Raw genomic sequence first — 11244 nt, forward strand, 5'->3', positions numbered from 1 at the left:
AAAAATTGTCAAAAACAACACACGACTAACGTTTCATTTGTCTACAGGATACAGGATGATACAAAAAAAAATTACTCAGAAACCATTCATCGACGGGTAAAATCTCAACTGCTTGGTAAAAAAAATCAGGGCTTATTATTGGGAATTTTTTAAGAATTTTTTAAGAATTTTTAAGAATTTTTAAGAATTTTAGGAATTTTTAAGAATTTTTAGGAATTTTTCAGAATTTTTAGGAATTTTTCAGAATTTTTAGGAATTTTTCAGAATTTTTAGGAATTTTTCAGAATTTTTAAAGAATTTTTTAAGAATTTTTTTGTTTTTGCTGTAAACAAAATTCATGCAATTCATTTGCTAATTAGGTTATAAAATCGAACAATTCAAAATTTAATTTTATCGGATGAAGTTGTGTCTGATACGACCATTAATTTATGTGAAGACTCTTAGGTGGGTAAGGTCACTTGACTGAAGACTGAATAAGTTTTCCAATAATTGCAGTCCCAGTTTTCTTACCATTTTTAAATAAGCTGGTGTTTTTAAGAACACAAAATTAAAGACAGATGAAAAAGCGATACAAGAATGGTCTATTTGCTACATCATTAATTGTGTATCTCTTTTATTCCCACTGGCCGTTTAGAAAACTCAAAATTAATTTAATTTTCTGAAGAAACAAAGAGAGCTGTGAGTTGAAGGTTCAGAATGATATCAGAATGTATCACCTTACATGTGAACTTCATTAAATGAGTCCATAACCACCTTATTTGATATTGAATATTGGACTGGATAAACTTTATTTCCGTTAAAATTGGAAACAAAAAAAATGCCTCAAAAATCTTTCGACTAAGTCGACTTACTCACATATTTGACATCGTAAAGAATACAAGCCAGATAGCGAATAGGGCAAGTATGGTATTTTTGGAAAGGTGCGGTCTCAGACTATGAGATGTAGTAGCAACTGAAGCTTTTCCCATCAGTGGATGAGCTAGACATGACCAGAAAGCTTCCCGATGGTGAAAAAATTAGTGAAAGTTGTCCACTCCACATTCACAACTTTCCATACATTTCCATTAAAAAATCTGAGAAATGTGGGCACCCAGAAGAAAGTTTTTTTAGATTTTTTGAAAAAATTGAAAAACCCCCTCCCAATTTTTTGATATGTTAAATGGGATGTGCTAGCCTTCATTTTAAGCCAATAAAAAGAAAAATCGGTTGGGGTGCTCATTGACAAAACCATAAAATTGGACTTTGATGCCTCACACTTACTCACAGCTACAACCTTTCGACCCGACGATACTTTTATTAGAATCGTCTGTCAATTCTCTACAAACTACCATTAGATAAACCATCGGGGTAAAATTTTCTGAAATAGTCATGATTTTGAAATTTTGAAATTTCCTTAGAGTCGCCCCGAGCCGGAGAGGTTGTTCAAAAAAAACATCTTCAACGAAATCATCACTTTGAAATTCCCTATCGATAGCACCATAAACGTCAGGAAACAAAAATGGTGTTTCCGATTCCAAAATTTTTTCACTATATACGAACCTAACCTCATGATTTCATTCTCCATCGATTAAAACCAAAATTGTGAAAATCAGTAAGTAAAGAATTACTTGAGTTATCGCGGTAACAAGTGTACGGATGTTTTCTGTATTTAACGTTTTAAGCCAATGTAGAACATTTTCAAAATATCATATTGAACTTGTCGTTACGGACATTTAAGGTTATTTTGCATAAACCCTGACTTTCAGTCAAGGGAGTAAACGAAAAATTTAATCATATTACAGTCGAAGAAATATAAGAAACTGGCAATACAATCCAATCAATGCTATTTATCCCACATTCATTACCAATGTTACGATATTTATGTATGTATATGTATTATAACTTGTAAATCGCATGTGGATTAAATAACATCGTTGAAAAAACCGAAATCTATTTTTCTTCGACTGTAAATGCAAAATATTTTTTAAGAATTTTTTAAGAATTTTTTAAGAATTTTTAAGAATTTTTAAGAATTTTTAAGAATTTTAAGAATTTTTTAAGAATTTTTGAGAATTTTGAGAAATTTTAGAATTTTTTAAGAATTTTGAGAACTGAAATTCCCAATAATAAGCCCTGAAAAAAATCCATCAGCTGTCTCCATGTCATACATATAGCACAAGTAGTGATAGTAAATGCACTCTTTTACGATGCAGGTAGTGTAAGTGATTTCAATAAAAGTCCACATATAGGTTTGAAAGAAATCAAACAATCGCTGTATGGTTTGATTTCTGAAATATCTATTTCCGTAAAATATACCTGAAATCATTGGAATAAACAGCCATCAGGTCAACATTATGTAAATCATTTTCATTTCAGTATACATACCAATGATCATATTGATCATCACAAACATTCCACTATAAAAATGTACCAATGCCATGTATGAAAAGATGACAAAATATATCGTTGATAGAAAGAACAAAATGTTGAGGATTGTGGAAACAAAATTTACAACTGTGATAGTATGTTCATAAATGTCATCAACCTGTGTCTAGAAAAAAACATAGCTAACGCCGACCCGTACGAAACACCTATTCGTGTCAAAAGCCTTTAAAATCACTAACATTATCCACTCTTTGCCTTGTTATCATATACAAATAAATTGCCGGAGGCAATATAGACAGCCCCGTACGAAGACAAATTTCATAAATTCCTATTTAAACAGCTATATACCGCTATATTTAACTATATTTTCCTATAAATAAACATTTCACAGATGAATATGCTATTATATAGCTCTATATGCCTGTATATAGCTCAATATAGCTGTATATAGGTATATATAGATGTCCGTATATGGAATCCCTGAAACCCCTCACACATAACAAATTATTTCCATGTTAACAGAAACTCTCTAAGTACCATTTTTCCCAAGATATATCACTTTTAATAAAATCCAATATGGCCGCCGGCAGCCATTTTGTTAGGAAACCGAAAATAGTACCAACGCTTTACATTCGTTAATACCTTTCAAACAAAAAAAAAATCATGAAATTCGGTCAAAATTTACTCGATATATTGTCAAAATATACCATGTTCACTGTACTTCCGAGTAGCCAGATAAGAGCTCACTCCAAGAGACCTAGCTCACGCTCCGGAGAACATAATTTCATAAACTTTTTTTTCCCTGATTGGTACGGTCAATACCTATCTAATAAAGCTAAAACAGACGAAATATGTTCAAATGTGGCCCACCTACAAGCAAAAACTGCTTGCCGCCCTGTGCCTGTTTCACACCAAGGGGTCTAACTCACGAGTCGGTCATCCGATTTCCTTAAACTTTTTTTTTGTCGATCGGTATTGTAAATACCTTTTATTTGACGTATCACTGACAAATGTAGTGCTTAAATGTCTGGAGATATCGTCGAAAAACACCTAGGCACTTATTGGGCCCTAGCTCCGGAGAGGTCGATCCGAAATCACCCATCTTCGAACTTAGCCTGTCTTTTGACATTACCAAACGAGGAAAAAAAGAATTTTTAAAATCGGATGCGTTTTACTCAAGTTAGAGAACCCACAGACGGACGGACAGACGGACGGACAGACGGACGGACGGACGGACGGACATTTTTTTTTCGCTGATTTGGCATCTATGGACAACCACAATAGGTTTCCCCTTACTCAGGGAGTCCAATTCGACGTGTTACAAACGTATGCGTGAACCTATAAGACCCCAGTACTTCGTACGGGTCTAAAAATGTTAGAAAAATGTCCGAGCAAATTACTACTGCTTAATTTTCGATTCGATCGATCGAAAGTCGAGTTTCAACATTGTCGCGCCTAATGGTACGAACGAAGACGAAAATCTAATGCTCACAGGGGGAGGTGCGAGAAGATGAACTTGTCGATGATTTGTGAGCTGAGACAAATTTGTTGAATGGCAAAATCAAAATACCGCACCTTTCATGAAAATATATTTCGTTGTCTTGCGGCCAGAAAACGACTCATTACCGTCGAAACAAAAACCAGTTTTTTGCCGTGTGATTTACCCATATTTTCTCCATGAGAAAATTAAATTTTGTTGACGGTTCGGGGGAGAAAATAGTCACCTTTGTTTTGGTTTAAAAATGGAGTGACAAATTTAAAGGTTAAACAAAACCTTGCATACATGAAAAATGTTGTGTTAGCCACGGGAAGAAAATGGAAATTCCAACATGGGCGAATTGCGGCCCTAGTTGTTGCTAGTTGGAATTTCCTATTTTCTCCCCTTGGTTAACAAAAAACTATTTCTCAGTAAAACATTTATAACCAAAACAAGTGAAAAATGACCGAAAACTGGCAAAAAATAAACTAGACAAACACACTGTTTTGATCGCTGGCTCCGAGGCTGACTCGCAAATAGTTGTCAATCCAAGAACCAGTTCCCAGGATCCTTTCTGGTTCTTCCCGTCAATACCTTTTATTTGACGTATTGGTTTGAGCGGAAATTCGTAAGGAAATGCAAGTAAAATACTAAAAAAAAACAATCAAAACACGCTGCTTCGCCTTGTTTTGCCTTTTGCCCATTGTTAATAGCTTCCGATCCGTGGATCCAATTTTTCAGTATTTTCAGAAAGGATCCTGTAAATCTTTTTCTAGTTTCTTTTCTTATCGGGGTGAAGTTAGCCCAAAGCCAAAATCTGGACTAGTAACAATTTAACCTTATGTGTGTGTGTGTGTGCGCTGTATGTGTGTGTGTGATGTATGTGTATGTGTGTACAGAACAAATCCTATTACATAAAGAGTTATGCTACGGTATTTATATATAACATGTTCTGTTATTTACAACGGATCGTACATTCTACAATCCCATTGTCTGACAAGATATTTAGTCACTCTTGATTGCTGTGTATGTTGGTCGCCCCAATATGTTCAGTACTCTTGACTGGTGTGTATTTTGGTCGGTCCAACATATTCATTTCTCTTGACTGGTGTGTATTTTGGTCGGTCCAACATATTCAGTTCTCTTGAGTGGTGTGTATTTTGGCCGGACCAAAATATTCAGTTCTCCTGACTGGTGTGTATTTTGGTCGGTCCAAAATATTCAGTTCTCTTGGCTGGTGTGTATTTTGGCCGGACCAAGATATTCAGTTCTCCTGACTGGTGTGTATTTTGGTCGCCCCAATATGTTCAGTACTCTTGACTGGTGTGTATTTTGGTCGGTCCAACATATTCATTTCTCTTGACTGGTGTGTATTTTGGTCGGTCCAACATATTCAGTTCTCTTGAGTGGTGTGTATTTTGGCCGGACCAAAATATTCAGTACTCTTGACGGTTGTGTATTTTGGTCGGTCCAACATATTCAGTTCTCTTGACTGGTGTGTATTTTGGCCGGACCAAGATATTCAGTTCTCCTGACTGGTGTGTATTTTGGTCGGTCCAAAATATTCAGTTCTCTTGGCTGGTGTGTATTTTGGCCGGACCAAAATATTCAGTTCTCCTGACTGGTGTGTATTTTGGTCGGTCCAAAATATTCAGTTCTCTTGACTGGTGTGTATTTTGGTCGGTCCAAGATATTCAGTTCTCTTGACTGGTGTGTATTTTGGTCGCCCCAATATGTTCAGTACTCTTGACTGGTGTGTATTTTGGTCGGTCCAACATATTCATTTCTCTTGACTGGTGTGTATTTTGGTCGGTCCAACATATTCAGTTCTCTTGACTGGTGTGTATTTTGGCCGGACCAAAATATTCAGTACTCTTGACGGTTGTGTATTTTGGTCGGACCAAGATATTCAGTTCTCATGGCTGGTGTGTATTTTGGTCGGACCTAGATATTCACAAAATCTTGACTGGTGTGTATTTTGGTCGGACCAAAATACACACCAGCCAAGAGAACTGAATGTCTTGGACCGACCAAAATACACACTAGTCAAGAGAACTGAACATATTGGGCCGACCAAAATACACAACAGCCAAGAGAACTGAATATCTTGGTCCGACCAAAATACACACCAGTCAAGAGAACTGAATATTTTGGACCGACCAAAATACACACCAGTCAAGAGAACTGAATATGTTGGACCGACCAAAATACACACCAGTCAAGAGAAATGAATATGTTGGACCGACCAAAATACACACCAGTCAAGAGTACTGAACATATTGGGGCGACCAAAATACACACCAGTCAAGAGAACTGAATATCTTGGACCGACCAAAATACACACCAGTCAAGAGAACTGAATATTTTGGACCGACCAAAATACACACCAGTCAAGAGAACTGAATATCTTGGACCGACCAAAATACACACCAGTCAAGAGAACTGAATATCTTGGTCCGGCCAAAATACACACCAGTCAAGAGTACTGAACATATTGGGGCGACCAAAATACACAGCAATCAAGAGTGACTAAATATCTTGTCAGACAATCGGATTATAGAATGTACGATCCGTTGTAAATAACAGAACATGTTATATATAAATACCGTAGCATAACTCTTTATGTAATAGGATTTGTTATGTACACACATACACATACAGCGCACACACACATACAGCGCACACACACATACAGCGCACACACACACACATAAGGTTAAATTGTTACTAGTCCAGATTTTGGCTTTGGGCTAACTTCACCCCGATCTTTTCTTCCTGTTTTTGGTCATTTCTCACTTCCTTTGGTTTTAAATTTTTTTACTGAGAAATAAATATTTTCATGAAAAGTGCGGTGAATTTTTAAAATGTGAAACGTTAAAAATTTACAGTAAAAGCGTTCATAAATGACGTCTGTATTTTTTCGTGATTTTTTGTCTGCAACACTTAGAGGTGTGCGCCGCCGAGTTCAGCCGGCGCGCCGCCGGCTGAAGGTACTCAGCCGAGCGCCGCCGCCGGTACATAAAAATGACATTAGCCGCCGCCAGCCGCCGACAATTTTCATCGGCTGGACAACAAAATAAGTTTAGGGCCTCATTCAACTAAATATCACGATTTTAAATTCCTCCGATGGAGTTTAGATTTTCTTTGAATGGTAGCAATCGCAAATATTCGTTCTTAGTGTTGGAATTAATTGGTATTTTTTGTAGTTCCGCATGGGATAATGTTTCCTAAATTAGGTTTTTTCGCCATCGTAATATCGATGCACCTTTTCGCTATAAAGTTTTTCACAAGCGGTCATGTAAATGTATGTATTCTTGAAGCTGATTATGAAAGCCTTTTGTTCTGTTGTTTCAAGCAAAAGACTCTACTTTTTGCCGTGTGAATGTTCAGACCTGCGACTCTATGACTCACAGACATACACCACTAAAGTAATTAGAAAATACTATTGGCTTTTGACAATAAATTTAGGAATTTTTGTGGTTCTTTCGACGATTAGCTCATTCAGTTTATATTGTTCAGATTTAGATTAAAAATTTGAAAGAAATGAAGTAGGTATTCTAATGTCGAACTATCTGCAAAAAAAACATTGACTTTTGTATCAGTTTTTAGATTTTTTTAAAAATTATTCGAAATCTATCGGCGCGCCGCGGCTGAGCCGAGCCGCCGAGAAATATCGTTTTCGGCGCGCCGCCGCGGACCCATCTACACTCGGCTAGCCGCCGCCGAGAATTTTTCACCGGCGCACACCTCTAGCAACACTTCACACGATTAATATTTCTTCGTTTCTTCCTCAGTAAAAAATTGCAGTTTCAGTATGACAAATTCTTTTTTACATTTCGCAGTTTGTTGTAAATATAGAGGCCATCTAGATACGACTGCATAACCATGAATACAATTGTAATTCCATGCAGAATCATAAATTGCAAAGCTTTAATTGAATCGGTGTCCTCCATGTCATCATAAGATCACGCTTTAAACCATACTATTATCGATGAAATGTCGGAAAATCCACACAGCAAATACATTGGAATATAACGTTTTTCCATAAATATCCAATTACTTTGAGCGAACGCCTCAAAGCCCAAAATAACGCCTGAAGTTACGATAAGGAAAAAAAATCTTTTTTTTGTAAATATTTTTTCGATTTAATAATGTAAGTACCTGTGATTACAACGCTCAGATGTGAAACTAATTCAGGTATATGTCGTCAGCGCCCCCACCTTTTTGGGCTGGGGTTTTCGTTGCTGATTATTATGAGCTAGGTTTTGTGCTTTCGAATAATGCTACCCAAAAGTTTTGTGCTGCTCAGGCACCCGAGCACAAAACTACTTTCTATTCAAAACATGTCGCTTTGTATGGGAGACCCCTAATATATCAACTGCACCCAAAATACAATTCTAGGACTAAAATGTACACATTATGTGCTGACGATATAACCCCACCAATAGTTTAGTGCTGCCACCTGTGCCCAGCACAAAACTACTTTCTGGTCAAAACATGTCACTTTGTATGCATGATAGACCCCTCACAATTATCATAGTTTGTTTTGCATGCAACAGACTTCTTGCACAATAGCCTGAGTCGAGATGCATGTACAATGAACTTTGACTATTGTGCAAGCCTATTGTTGCATGCACAATGAACTCTGACTATTGTGCAAGCATTCTGTTTTATGCACAATAAACTCTGACTATTGTGCAAGCATACTGTTGGATACACAATGAACTCTGACTGTTGTGCAAGCATCGAGATGCATGCACAATGAACTCTGACTATTGTGCTAGCTTCGAGATGCATGCACAATGAACTCTGACTATTTTGCAAGCATTCTGTTGGATACACAATGAACTCTGACTATTGTGCAAGCCTCTTGTTCCATGCACAATGGACTCTGACTATTGTGCAAGCTTCGAGATGCATGCACAATGAACTCTGACTATTGTGCAAGCATTCTGTTGGAAACACAATGAACTCTGACTATTGTGCAAGCATTCTGTTGGATACACAATGAACTCTGACTACTGTGCAAGCATCGAGATACATGCACAATGAACTCTCACTATTGTGCTAGCTTCGAGATGCATGCACAATGAACTCTGACTATTTTGCAAGCATTCTGTTGAATACACAATGAACTCTGACTATTGTGCAAGCATCGAGATACATGCACAATGAACTGTGACTATTGTGCAAGCCTCTTGTTCCATGCACAATGGACTCTGACTATTGTGCAAGCTTCGAGATGCATGCACAATGAACTCTGACTATTATGCAAGCATTCTGTTGGATACACAATGAACTCTGACTATTGTGCAAGCATCGAGATACATGCACAATGAACTGTGACTATTGTGCAAGCCTCTTGTTACATGCACAATGGACTCTGACTATTGTGCAAGCCTATTGTTGCATGCACAATGAACTCTGACTATTGTGCAAGCATTCTGTTGGATACACAATGAACTCTGACTATTGTGCAAACATCGAGATACATGCACAATGAACTGTGACTATTGTGCAAGCCTCTTGTTACATGCACAACGGACTCGAGCTATTGTGCAAGAATTCTGTTGCATGCAAAACAAACTCTGAGAATTGTGAGGGGTCTACTATGCATGCAAAGTGACATGTTTTGACCAGAAAGTAGTTTTGTGCTGGGCACAGGTGGCAGCACTAAACTATTGGTGAGGTTATATCGTCAGCACATAATGTATAGATTTCAGTCCTGCAATTGTATTTAGAATAAAGTTGATATATTAGGGGTCACCCATACAAAGTGACATGTTTTGAGCAGAAAGTAGTTTTGTGCTGGACACAGGTGGCAGCACTAAACTATTGGTGGGGTGATATTGTCAGCACATAATATGTACATTTGAGTCCTAGAATTGTATTTTGGGTGCAGTTTATATGTTAGGGGTCTCCCATACAAAGCGACATGTTTTGAATAGAAAGTAGTTTTGTGCTCGGGTGCCTGAGCAGCACAAAACTTTTGGGTAGCATTATTCGAAAGCACAAAACCTAGCTCATAATAATCAGCAACGAAAACCCCAGCCCAAAAAGGTGGAGGCGCTGACGACATATACCTAACTAATTCGAATGCGCTTAGACTCAATTCTCGATTTAAATAAAATAAATAAAGTTTTAGGCCAACGCATTTTATGTGACATATATTGAAACAAATGTAAAGACCGTAACAAATAAAAAACCATCGTAATTTCAACCAAGTTTCTTTAATTTTCGGTAACATTCCGCCAAACATCGTATTTAATATTTGAAACAAAAACACAAGCGAAAGTGACAGATTCTTTTGGAATACTGACATTGTTTACATTTTGATCACGCGTCCTTCGTTAGACAGATGTCAAATTTTTGTTTTTTTTTTAATCGCTGACTAACTGCATTGGATAAGTGGATTGGCCGGAAGAGGCGCAACATTCTTCTTAGTATACTTCAGTTTGATCATTCTCTGGTGCTTACACTCAAAGTATATAAACACTGAACGTACCGCAGATTCCTACTTTTGGGTGAATATAATTTTCACAACGTTGGACACAAGTAAAATCGAGTAAAATTCACTTTGTTAGGTTGCACCTCAATACTTAACACAGAAAATTTTATACTGAACAACGCAGTTCTGACAACATTATTACGCCAAACATCACAGATGCAACATTATAAATCTTATATTCACCCGAAAGTCAGGATCCGCATTCCTTGCTTTTCCCTGCAACGTATATAAACACTGAAGGTAGTACCGCAGATCGCAAAAACATGCGGATCCCTACTTTGAGGTGAATTTATTGTATATCAATACACATGCGTACAACATGCTGTAAATATATGTATTGGCGTCATACGAAATTCACCTTAAAGTCGGGATCCGTATTTCTTGCTATTCGTCTGCGCTACCTTCAGTGTTTATATACTTTGCTTAAACGGGGCTCAAAATAGTTCCAATATTCCGAATATAAAATCTGGGGAACTATATTAACACCCAAAATTATTTTCCCCCAAATTTGACAGATGCAGCAAATATATTTCCCCCCAAAATTTTCCAGAAAAATTTCGGAAAATCGGCAATTTGTTCGTGGGTGTTAATATTTTTCGGTGCAGCACCTTTAAATATTATCCCCCAAATTTTTCCCATACATTTGTTCGTGGGTGTTAATATTTTTCGGTGCAGCACGTCTAAATATTATCCCCCAAAGATGAAATTTTGGGGGATAATATTTAAACGTGCTGCACCGAAAAATATTAACACCCACGAACAAATGTATGAAGAAATTTTGGGGGATAATATTGTAAAAGACACTGGGTTTCGATTAGTGTGTGTAGCTATTCATTTGAAGTAAAGATTTAGATTTAGCATCAAATTCGAATTTGCATTAAAAAATATGCTTCAG

This window comes from Bradysia coprophila, unplaced genomic scaffold, assembly GCF_014529535.1.
Source record: "Bradysia coprophila strain Holo2 unplaced genomic scaffold, BU_Bcop_v1 contig_232, whole genome shotgun sequence".
NCBI lineage: Eukaryota > Metazoa > Arthropoda > Insecta > Diptera > Sciaridae > Bradysia > Bradysia coprophila.